We start from the raw sequence: 13,206 nt of genomic DNA, 5'->3' as shown, positions 1-13,206 counted from the left end.
ATGAATGACAGATGGCTGGGGGCTTGGTCAATTTACCTGAAATTCTCAGGGCATTGATTTGCAAACTACCTTTCTCTCCTACCTGGTATGCAAGTGATTAGAAGTGAAGTTATTAAAGAGATAATATCAAATTCACTCTAATTTACTGGGCGGGGGAAGCAGATCACTTGCAAATTTTGCCAGTTTATTTGTAGTATCAGACTTCTTGAGACAAACCAGTCTGTGGAAGCCCCATCACCACCAGCAGCTCCCACCCCACACGCCCTCCACCAGTTTGCCTGCCTCCACCCTCAATTCAGACCCAGAAGTCAGAGTCCACAGCAACAGGAACTCTGCCCTCAGCCAGTTCCCAAAAAGGCCTTGCTTTCCTCTTTTAACTCATATAATACCCATAAGACCTGTAAACAAAAGCAAAAGTAGAAATATCACCAATTTAAGAAGAAAATCACCCATTCTAAATATGTTCGTCTTATTGAAAAAGAAAGCACACAAACAAAAACCTTTATTTCTAGTGTGCCCAGGTTTGTGATGTTTAATTTTTAGACCATCAAATTCCAAGGGTTGAGACTTTAATAAAGGGTAAAATGGACTGGCCCATCGCCCTTCTCCCACTTATGTGGAGGTGACCATGTTACAATATAATTTTCCCATCCTTCCCACCCAAGAGATCCCTTACCCATATGCCATACATTGGTGGTCACTAGATAGGGGTGCCAAATTTAGCTAATAAAAATACATGATACCTGGCTAAATTTGAATTTCAGTTAACAGCAAATAATTTTTTAGTATGTGAGTATCATATGCAATATTTGGAACATATATGTGCTAAAAATTGTTTCTCTGGATTTCAAATTGAGTTGGGTGTTTGTATTTTGTCTGGCTTCCTTGGGACTCACCAAACACTTTTATATCCACTATTCCGGTCAAAGGAATTTGAAGTAATAAGTACCTAATAATGGTAGCAGTTCAAGTATTGGGCAGTCTATCAAAAGAGAAGTATTTGGGGATTTCTTAGCATTTCAGAAATCACAATACAGGCAAAGGTCCAACTTACTTGTGAGAAAGGAGACCAGTCATAGTTATAAGGGGGGGAAGGAAGGCAGCCATTAACAAAGTAAAAGATCCGAGGGGAGATATATATATTTTTCAGATTATTTTCCATTATAGGTTATTACAAGACACTGAATATTGCTCCCTGTGTTATACAGTAAACCCTTGTTGCTTATCTGTTTTATATGTAGTATAACTGAATCATTTTGCTGTGCACATGAAACTAGCACAATACTGTAAATTGACTATACTTCAATAAAAAATAAATTATAAAAATATCCAAGGGGAATGGAGCATCTGCTGGAGACCACAGCAGGCACAATGTACCGGGCTCCCCAGTGCCACCCCAGGGACCGCCAAATCTGCTCAGTCCTGTTGCCTCCCTCCTGGGCCTCCATAGAAAGTGGAGAATGAGGCCCAGTTCAGCGCTTTAGAAACCATAGTATTCTGACAGAGGAACCCAACTGATGTTCAGCTTCCTTCCTTTGCATCTCAGCCCCGGACTTTCACACAGTTCTCATAAAGGCGAGACAAATATTTACAGATAGAAAAAGGTAATAGGTGCCTTGATAAGCTCAAAGAAACAGTCAAGTCTGTGTGTGGATCATTTAATCACAGTATCTGGAATATATAAACATGGCACATATTATATCCCCCCTCTTTTTTTGTGGCCTCAAAATTTGATCCAAGTCTGGGAGTTTAAAAGTCCCATTTTGTGTAATCAGGTTCTGGTTGAACATGATTGCTGAATTATTTTAAATTGAAGACACATGTCTGGAGCCTGAGCTGTATGTATTATTTCAGGATGGTGTCCATTAGGTCTTATCCACAGGGGCTATCTTCAACTTTTGCCACATTCAATACATTCTTTATACATCAGTATTTGCAAAACGGTGAATCATATATAAGGGAAAATTGGAGGGAATATGGTACTCGTTAAAGGGTGATTTTTTGAAATTATCTTGAATGCATTATTCAGACCTGTTCCCAGTCTCCCCTGGTAAGGGTCCCAGTGCTGTTTGGAAATTTTCTGGGGAAAAAAAGAATATTTTAAAGACAATAACAATGCATAAATAAATAAAACCCTGTAGTTGTGCAAGACCCTTCTGCAAAGTTATGGCTTTGAAAACTTTACAACTGAATCAACATTTACTTTAACTCCTTGTCAGCCCTAAACACTTTAAGTGTCTTAATTGCAGATTTAATTGTTGCCACTGCCATGGGCTTTTCCCTTTGAATGCATTTTTCCCTGAACTGAGCCTTTTGTCAGACTTCACCTCGAAAGGGCAGCCAATTGATTTTGTAAATTGTTGCATCATGTCAAGGGTGCCTATCCTGATTTGAAGGTGGCTGGTTCTCCATGAGTGGTGGTTGGGTTTGGGGAAATCCTAATGCTGGATCAGTCCAGGGACCCAACCACACCAGACATCACTCTACTCCAAAGACGTCCTCCATGCTAAGAGCTGAGACATCTGTTGCATGCTTGTTTGTTTTAACAGCTTTATTGATGTATAATTTCCACATAAAATTCACTCATTTGAAGTATACAATTGAATGATTTCAGTAAATTTGTGGAGTTGTGCAACCATCACCACAACCTACTTTGAAAATAATCCCATCATCCCAAAAGAAACTCTGTGACCACTTGCAGTCACTCCCCATTCCCACTTCCAGCCCTTAGTAATCACACATCTACTTTCTCTTTCTATCAATTTGCCTTTTCTGGACATTTCATATAAATGGAATTATACAATAGGCAATCTTTTCTTATCTGGCTTCTCTCACTTGGTATAAACTTTTCGAGGTTCATCCATATCTCAGCATGGATCAGTACTTTGTCTTTATTGCTGACTAGTATTCCATTGTATAGATATACCACGTTTTGTTCACCCAGTCATCAGTTGACAGACATTCATTAGGTTGCTTTCACTTTGAGGCTACTATGAAAAGTGTAGCTGTAAATATTTGTGTGCAATCAGGCATTTTTGAATGAATTTGACGTAGGATTGTTAATGCCATTCATCGTAAAATGTAAGTTGGATTTACTTTTACTTTTTTAAGGGGTTATCCATGGTTTTGTTAAAGCTGTCTATTGAAACATTCCAGAATGAAGTAGGCTTCTGAGTGCTTCCAGAAATAATATTTATCAGAGTGAGAACTCTAGTGATTCCAAGACATGAAGTCGTTAAGAATAAAAGAAGGGAACACTTGGAAATTTCAAGACTCCAAGTGACCTCCACAACAGCCTCAGCTCCTTCTGTGCCAGTCCAGACCTGGAGTTTAAGAGCTCTCAGACCCACTCACGCCGCCACACAGCCCTTCCTCCCGGCAGCCTCAGCACATGCTACCTGATTTCGGAAAGTCCTGCTGACTTAAATAACATGGAGGCTACTCAGAGAGAAGTCAAGTTGGAAGTGGCAGGGAGGTGAACAGGTCATAACACGGGAACAGAGTTGTCAGGCTGTGTTTATTTCATGCCTTCTAAGCCTCCTGCGACTGATGGAGATGCTGGCAATTCTGTCATTGGGGAGTGAGTGTTGAACATGTAGGGAAGCAGCTGTATCAAAAAGTGCCCTTGCACGCTGGCCCCAAATCACCCATCTCGAGCTGTGAAAAAACCATGTCATGAGAAATCCTTTCCCCAGGAATCGTCACAGAAAGCAGGCATACGAAAACCACCATGGTTTACAAACTGTGATACTGATCAAAGGTAAAGCCAGCATTCTCGTCCTGGCTTTTCACTAACACTCTCTGTGGCCTTGGCCAGGTCACTAACCTCTGCGGGCCTTGGTTTGCTCGTTGTGAAGTGTCGGGATTTGATATCATGATTCTGGCCTAAGGTTTTTTCTACATCCAATACTCTATTTCTCTGATGACTTTGAAAAGTTATACTTCTGAAACTCGCATTTAAAAGTTAAACCAATATCATCATCCTGTTAGCAGTCAACTTACTGATGGCAAGAGGCATGACCTGGAACACCAACTAGTGAATAAGCATTTGGAACACAATTTTTTAAAATGCCACACAGCGTCCCCGTGGCATGCCAACCCTATTTTTGCAGATAGGAAAATTGTTGTTGATTTTTCTACAAATTCTCTTGCAAGTCATTTAGCTTCTTTGTGTCAGAGTTGGGAATTGAACCAGCATTTTAGGGCTTCCAGACCTTTATTGTATCAATTAATCCAGATTGCCTGGGAGCAAAGAAAATAATCATTCACGAGTTTGTGTAAAATAATCCACCGTTAAAAAAATCTCTGACTCACTGGCCAAAAAAAGCCATTTTTTCCTGTTTTTGCTTTATGGTTTATGTTCTTATTAGAATGGTGAGATCTTCCTGGAGAAAGAGGTTGGAGGATGGTTACAGCTTGACAATAGGGGGTGAGGCTTTATTCTCCCAAGAATAAAGAATGCCCCCTGCTGAGAAGAACGCCAGCATATCTTCTACTCTCTTTCCCTTGGATGCCTATGTTTTCTCTCTTGCCTGTGGAGCAATCTGACATCTCTTGCCCAGCCTCTCAGACACAAAGCCAGCTCCTGAAGGCTTAACACTGCTTTCATTAGGACTTTCAAAGCATCTCTTAATGGAAGGCAGCAGTCCCTGTCCACTTCCCCATGGCAAGAACCAGCCATGGGGTTCTCAGTGATGCCTGTTCCTTTCAACTTATGCAGAGCATTCCAGAGCCCTGGCATTTTGACTGTTCTCCACAGTCAGTGACCAGCCTGGTAGTGAAAGAAATCTGGGGACAGATGGTATGAAATTGAAATCACATCATCCCTACTCTCTCCCAAATGCTGGCCTGTTGTTTTGGCAGATCTCCACAAAGCTCCGTGGCATTCATGCTGGTCTGATGGAGGTCTGCATCTTAAACATTGATGCCTGAACATCAGGGCTGATGGCAAGGTGGCACATTAAAGAGGAAATTGCATTAATGTCACGTGGACCCTTCCTGACAATCAGAACCACATGTAAATTTGAAGAAGTCCACATGCCACCAGACAAGCAAAGAGGTCTCTTTTCACTTATAGACCCATCTGTTGTTGAAAAATAACCTCATATTAGTGAGAAGCCATTCCATGTTTGAAAGGGAGCCCATTCCTTGAGACAAAAATGGCTGCAAAGGTTCTTTCTGATGTTCATCTTTGAATTTAGCTGAAAGGTACTCTTGCAAAGCCATCTGAAGCAAGTGCGGAGCGTCATGGGAAGATATGGACATCCTCCCTTGATTTGCTGTAGGTGCCTGACAACTCTTTGCTTCACCTCTTCCATTTGTAAAATAGAAATGGTTACTGTCCAATTACAAACCAAACATTAACAGCCCAGGTGACTTCTCATGCACCTCTGAAGACACTGAGTAGGGAGTGGAAGGAAGTGACAGGAGGAGGAAGGGCCCCCTGGTGTACCCTGGAGGGATGGCAAAGATTCACAGCTCAATCTAGGTGATGCTGGCTCTACTTCTTCCAATCAACAACTTTCAGAAATGCCACCACAACGTAGGGAGCAATCAAGATGTTTTGGTTGGTACCAATTCCTGGCCTGATGGTGTGAGTTTATTTTCATAGTGAAGAATTGTATTTCCTCCTCTCTAAATATTTCTAAATGGTGTGACTATTGTATAAGTCTAAAAAGGCAAAAGTACTTTAAATTCTTCAAGCAAAGGATTTTTAAGACTACACAAAATGGGGAAATTCCCTGGCAGTCAAGTGGTTAGGACTCTGTGCTTTCACTGTGGAGGGTGCAGGTTCAGTCCTTGGTTGGGGAATTAAGATCCCACAAGCTGTGCAGTGCGGCCGGAAAAAAAAAACAAAAACAAAACACTGACAAGAATACACAAAATGGCATATTACATTCCTCCAAGCTCTTACCAAAAAAAGCAAATACAATTTATTAAAAGATGTATGTCGTATTCTATCCCATTGTCATTCTGAAAGGAGGGAGAAAAGCAGGGAATTTGAGGTTTGATAGTTTGTCTTTAAAAATTCTTACTCTGCTTATTATTGGATGATTAAAAAGAGTCTGAGCATCAGTATTTTTATTTAGAAAAATCAGCATAATAACAATAACTATCATCATTATTATTATTATAGCAACTTTAAAGGATTATTGTGAAAATGAAATGTTACATACTTTTAAAATTGGAAAGCCCTAATTGAAAGTTAGTTATTACTATCTATAGAGAAGAAAAGAGTAAATTCACCAAGCCATCTGGAGAAGTTTTGCCTTTTGTACAGGTTGTTGCTAGAGTGGGATGCAGGGAAAAATTCGGAAAATACCGAGACGAGAAGTGACCTAGTTTGATTAACTTCCTTATCTGCAGTTCTCTCTTTCCGATTATGTCTCCTAAACTTCCTCATGTCTTGAGCATAGTTCTATGTGCTTCATAAACAGGGAGATATTGCTGTCAAAAACTCAAAATTGTGTCAGAGAAAATCCTCCTGCCATCTCGTATCTCTTCCAACACCATTTCCTTGGAGCTCACGCACATTTTCCTGGCAAGATGTTCATTATGCAGAGGTTGCTTTGCAATTTCCTTCAACTTCTGCTCACCTGCAGGTTAAACTGTGCCTTTATTTCAGGATATAGGAAAAGCTTTGAAGAATGAAAAATTGGAATCAACTGTGGATAAACTTCTGGAATTAGGCTTTGACATATCATCTCCATCACGGTTGATTGTAAATGATTCATCACTTTCTCACTCATATTATTGTTAAAAATACTGGAGTCCTGAGTTCCTAAATTAATAAAACCCCTTATAGACAGCACAGTATTCCTTAATAACTTATTCCAGACATATATCCATTGTATGAACATATATTGGATCACATTATTAAATGGATCACAGTACTGCATTTCTACCCATAGAGTCAGAATTATCTATGCGTCTGTAAATCAAGAGTACTGTGAGGTTTTCTTTAGCTAATTCAGAGGGAGGAGGTAAAAAAAAAACTGGGATAGGAGACAAGAAGGTATAATACTCAAAAGAAAGACGGCTTTAGATTTGGAGAAAGGAGGTCTGTTATTTAAAGAACTGTGTCTCCTTAAAATCATACACTGCTAAAACTATGAAAATTATAGTTTTGGGATTGAATTGGGCATCATATGGACGAAACAATTAGATGTTCTTTAAAATCTTCATTTTCATCTAGATGTTATAGAGGTAAGCGGTTAGCCTTAGCAATCCTGCAAGCTAAGAATTCTGAACCTTTTCTGAAGGGAGATAGTCAAGAATACTTTTGAAATTCTGATAAAGATTCCTCTTCCAAGACGATAAATACAAAATTTTGCTCAACAATTCCAGGCATTTCATGGATTGTCTGGACTCCATTATTACAAGTATCTGAAGTACTTCTGTACCTTCTGAATTTACCCCTTTCTTAGCTATTTGCCACATGAATAATGGACATATTAACAATGGAGAATCTCCTGACGTAGGAAACCATATGACATAAATAGTGTGTGATATTATTTATGTGATTAATAGTATTGATAAATAATATAGTTACATATGATAAATAGTAACTTTTTGTTTCCAAAAGTGTTTAGTCCTGAATAGACAGTAGATGATAGAGACATCATCCTTTTATTAATCTTTCAAATATTGTCAAGTTAAAAAATAAAACTATTTTCTGGAAAAGATTCCCCAACTCTTTGCTTTCCAGAAAGGATCTATATCTTTACATCTGTCTGTTTATTTAACTGTCAGTCATCACTGCAACAAACTCTTTCTTAGAGAAGAAACAAGTAAAATCAACCTGAGAGAAAATACCAATTAGAAAAATCCTGGACAAGGAAAGAGCCAAAGAATATAGTAACTCCTTTTTTTTTTTTTTTTTTTTTTGACTTATTTTATTTGTTATTTTATTTTTTTAACATCTTTATTGGAGTATAGTTCCTTTACAGTGGTGTGTTAGTTTCTGCTTCATAACAAAGTGAATCAGCTATACATATACACGTATCCCCATATCTCCTCCCTCTTGCTGTTTATGGAAAATGGGTCAGGAGTAAAGCTCTTCCATAAGGAACAAATTTTCCATGCAAATGAAACCTTGGTTTTATTTTTAGAGTACAGTATTCTATTATTTTTGAATAATGATGGAAGATTTAATATGCCAGTGTTTCTTCCCCATTTTATTGAGAATTAAGATACACCATGACTCTTTAATAAGATACATTAAAAACACATAAAGATATTTCAAATTTTATCAACAGTTTTGATTTAATTAACTTTTTTGAAATAATGTTATCTTAATCAGAAACAAATAGTTGCATAAATTCATACTGTTCTTTGTTAACAATTTTCAAAATTTTTTCTTAATATAAAAAATCAAAAGCAACTTATAGTCAAACTTCAAAAATTAATTTCAAACAACTGAAAATTGTAAAAAGGCATATATTTTGTTCTTTTTGATAACATCACCAAGTAAATTATGATATTAAAATACCTAGGTCAAGGGCTTTACTTATGCCAGGACGTAACTCCTGTTACGTCCCAAAGAACCAAAAAAGAAAATAATTACATATGGGCAGATTATATACGTGAGAATATTGTATACTTGTACTTTAAAAGGAGTCTCCAAGGTGGCTGATTTACATAAGAAAATAGCCCACAAAACATAAAATTTATAAGTGGACTGTTCTGCATTTTTGTAGAGTAAATGTTTCATTTTCAGAATTACAGATGTATAAAATCATATGTCCCAGCTGGTGAAAGACCAGTAAACTTTCACATGTTTTGTAAAAACTTAAATGCTGGAGACCAATACTCACAAAATTTTATGATCTTTCTGCTAACGTCTTTAAAAAAATAATAAGGAAAAGAAACAAAACATATACAACTTAAGTGTAGTATTTCCAAATTCTTAAAAAAGGAGAGTGCGTAAAATCACCTATTTTACATTTTTAGTTTGCTTATATTTGTTAAAATTCATTCTATTCACAGGAATAAATGGAAATATGAAAGAAATACTGATGTGCCTGGCCCATCTTGTCACACATTGTTTTGAAGGAAGCCAGTTCTGTTTGGGAAATGACAACAAGGTAAAATAAGAATGGGACTGTTTTTTTTTAACATTAAAAAACAAAAAAGAAAAAGAAAAAAACGGGGGTGTGGGCAACAAAAATCGGTAACAACCCACTTTCTTTTAAATATGTTTTACCATTAAACTTGAGGACTTTGTGCAACTGAGTGCTTGATCAGTATCCACAGTGTATACCTTACAAATGAGTTACATCCTAGGTTTCTCTTTCATTATTTGGAACTCAGCACATCTTCGTTTAGAATCAAATATTCCACTGGGTGGGAGGATTCCCTGGCTGGCTCACAAAATTCACAATAACCCACAATTTAGCTTGCTTTATGTGAGTAGTGTTTAAATGGCAATCAACCATCATGTAAAATACTTTCTATAGAAAAATGCATTCTCTATCCCATCTCAGGCTTTCAGAAGTACTTCCTCCACTGGGACCATAGATGTAGCTGGGGGATGAAGGGAGGAGGAAAGGACAGGGTAGTTAATTATGACCACCATGAACTCCTAAATTCCCTAATATTGTTTAAAAAGATAACATCATAACTCTCACACAAATATACAATGAACTCGCGTCAAAGATTTTGTTAACTCATTAATTAGTGAGCCAACAAGTAGGATGTTACCATAGTGTCAGAGAATTCAAGGAACCACGCATATATGGACCACAAGGAATGCTGAGATGAATTTACACGGAAATGCAAAAGGCTCTATCCATATGGCAATGATCAATTACATTCCACCAGACCCAATTAATTTGCTTTCTTACAGATAAGAATCATTTTCATTATTATCAGTTTTCTACAACTTGCAGAATTATAAAGAAGTTTAAAAACAGTGAAAAGGGATATGACCACAAGAATGCATTAGATAGGACATGCAGTAACTTCTCTTTTATCTGTTTAAAGTGTTTCACAATTTTTCCCAACAGTACTATTAACTGTTTCAAGATGGACATATCCTGATATTGTGGATTGGGGAGGAAATACTGAATTCCAGGTAGCAATTCCCACACTATCTGCTAATAAAGTCTATACCAGGGCTGTCCGAAAGAAATATAATGCAAGCCACAAATGCAGCCATATATGGCATTTTTAATTTTCTGGAAACCACCAGGGGGTGGTTTCCAGGGGGGTGGCCACCCCGTACCACATTTTAAAAAAATCAATTACAATTAATTTTAATAAAATATTTAAACAAACATATGTAAAATATCATTTCAACATGTAATCATATGAAAGAATTATTAATAAGGTATTTTATATTCTTTTTTTCATTCTAAGTTTTCAAAAGCCAGTGTATGTTTTGCACTCACAGCATATCTTAATTCAGACTAGCCTCATTTCAGATGCTTTACTAGCCACATGTGGCCCATGGCTACCAGACAGGACAGGGCTATATAAATCAAACATTCGCGAGCTAGCTAAGTTTTGCATTTCTTGACATATTAATTAAAATATTTAGGTCTGTCCCAGCCTTTCCATGCCCATACCATTACTTTCAAGGTAGCCAGATTCGCAGATTTCCTCATGTGGGAATGAAGCATGATCAGTGCCCAAGGAAACTATAATTTGCAATGTTTGTCTAGTGTGGCCCCATGAATTTTCTCATTAGCAGTCTGCACCATTGTCTTTTCCCAGGGAGACCACACATACCCCTGTGATGTGAGAGAGAGAGCGATGAGCACACAGGGACGTGGTGGGAACCATGATAATAAACATAATATTGCTTTGCCTGTCACCTGAGTATGACAGCACCCGTCAAAACATTAACTTTTTCATTTTCATATCACCCTTGTGAGGTAAAGAAAGGAAGGGACATTTCTCATAATCCCTCTTTCACTGCAGAAAGACAAGAGAAATCTTTCTTCTTAGCAAGGGAGTAACTAAGGTGTATCCACTCAGCCTCTTGTGTATTGCACAGGCCTCAACTGGGCACAAATAGATCCAATTCAGAGTCCTGCCTCTAGGAGGGAGAAAGGACCCTCTCCACAGCAAGGCCGCCAGAGCATCCTGCTGGATACAGCAAAACATCACCAGTGCCAGGCAGGGGCTGAGGAAGAGGGAAATAGAAGAGAACCCAGCTCCACTGCTGAGCCAAAGCAGGGAGGGCACTGGGAACCTCCCTCTTTAAACCAGCATGCTCAGAATCTCTATATATTTATTTGCTTCTCTTTGTGGGCCCTCCTCCCTGCAGGGATTTCTGAGAAAAGGATGAAAGTCCCAGGGTCAGACAACCCACTGGGATCCCTGATAAAAAATTTATTTCAGGTAATTCTGGAGTAACACTTAGTATATTCTGGTGTTTCATATAATCTGAACTAGGAGAATAAACCATAGGACTCTGTGTGTGTGTGTGTGTGTGTGTGTGTGTAAGAGAGAGAGAAAATAGCTAAAGGCTGCCCTGGGATCCAACATCTTTCCTTCCTCCTCATTTTCTTAGGACCCCAGGGACTAAAATCAGTGTTCCAGGGACTAGTAGCCCCAAAATAGCCTTTCACACCCCTCCTCTCATCCCCTTCTTGAATTTTCAAAAGAATATACAAGTCATTCTGCTCCCCACCCATTCAATCAACTGTTTTGACTTCTGGTGGCCGCCATTTGCAATCGTCACTTCATATGCATGAATGGCACTTTTACACCTGGGCGACAGTCATCCCATTCAACTGGCAAGTGTTCATCTGTATTTAACATTAGCTGCTCAATAATAACCTATTGAAGGACTAGGCCTGTTAATGTTTGTATAAGGAGGGGAGCCGTTAAGAAAAGACTACATGTGCTGAATTCAAGAAGGGGGCTATTTCTTTCCTACTATAAACAGAAATGATTATAAAACCAGAACCCAGAAAGAGTTCCTCACCCTTCACTTTGGCGTGAGGGGGTTTCGTTTCTCTGCAAAGGCCTACTCTCTGAGTGCTGACTTCCCCAGGTTTTTACTGCATTCCAGGGAGGGAGATAGAAACCAAAGCAAACAAAGTGCCCCCAAAGGACCCTCTCCTCCCTCCAAAAAGTTTCTATTTTTAATTCTCTGCAGCTTTTAAAACAGTGGAATGGGAAGGTTTCAACAGTCTGTGGTGGAAGAGAATTCCTGCTTTCTCTAAGGATGCCCAATTTAGATAATCCCTGCTGGCAGCAGGATCCCAGGGCCAGGGCTGGGCAAAGGGGTTTTCTTGGCAGTTTCTTTTCAGTACATTTTGTCATCTCAAAGTAACTTTTAACAACTGTGCTTTCCTCTCTGCACGGGAGTAGAAAGCATGTTTTGAGCTGGCGGCAAAATGTACCTAGTTTTCCCTCTGAGCGTCTGTCTCTAATGCTAAAAACACATTTTACTGGTACTTGGTACTTTCTATGGGCACTTGTCTTTAAACCAGGGATCCCTAAGCTCTTTGTAGCATTTCTCATATCCACCCCACATCCACCCCACAAGGTGGGTGGCAAATAGTGAGCCCAGCTTTTTTGTCAGGTGGGGAAACAGGGCAGACCCATAGAACATGGCGAGTAGTTTTCCCAAGCCTGTATGGAGAATGTTAGCAGCAAAAGTAAACATTTTTTGCGTGGCTCTGTCTGGTTTGTGGCCTCATGGCTACTGCCTCCCAAACACAGATTACGGGGTATCATCCGTAAGCATCAGATGTGCATTTGTTGACCAGCTGCCAAGACATTCATCTGGCAAACATTTCTTAAACTTCAGCTACATGCCACGCACTCTGACTCCCAGAAGCCTGCTCTGCTCCCACATAGGTCTCCTGAGGTTGAAGCAGCATTGGACACCCCTGAACACAGGGACCAGAAGGAAGAGCAGAACTTCTTAAAATTTCCTCTACTTCATCCCAGGCTGCCTTTGCAGAGCTGTCTGTGTACCCGCAGGGCTCACTTTCAGAAAGGCATATTCAAGACAATTGGCTGTAGAAAGTACTAGACCCAAATAACCTCTCAGGGTTCTTAAGGACAGGACTTGAAGCTTGGGAAGGAAGTGCCAAATGACCTGCAGGCGTGAAGGTGAGGAGAAGGGCTCCAACATAGTGGAGAGCTAGGCAGCCCAGATTTCAAAGCTATTTCTACCTCCTAATGTTACAGCCATTAAATCAAGAATTTAATTCTTTAGCCAAAATGCCCCGTATCCTAATAGTG

The 13,206-nt window shown here is 39.1% G+C and overlaps 1 long non-coding RNA gene across 6 annotated transcripts in view; it reads left to right on the top strand.

The window, feature by feature from the left end:
* LOC132371486 (uncharacterized) overlaps positions 1-13,206 on the top strand; it is a 250,834-nt gene that overhangs the window by 105,996 nt on the left and 131,632 nt on the right. For all 6 annotated transcript variants that reach the window (XR_009504863.1, XR_009504858.1, XR_009504860.1 and 3 more), the window contains one exon: positions 8,989-9,086. This is a non-coding gene — a long non-coding RNA (uncharacterized LOC132371486). The remainder of the gene's footprint in view (positions 1-8,988; positions 9,087-13,206) is intronic.

Source organism: Balaenoptera ricei, chromosome 9 (assembly GCF_028023285.1).
Source record: "Balaenoptera ricei isolate mBalRic1 chromosome 9, mBalRic1.hap2, whole genome shotgun sequence".
Taxonomy (NCBI): Eukaryota; Metazoa; Chordata; class Mammalia; order Artiodactyla; family Balaenopteridae; genus Balaenoptera; species Balaenoptera ricei.
The sequence above is the reverse complement of the archived record's forward strand: the minus strand, read 5'-3'. Positions and strand labels throughout refer to the sequence as shown.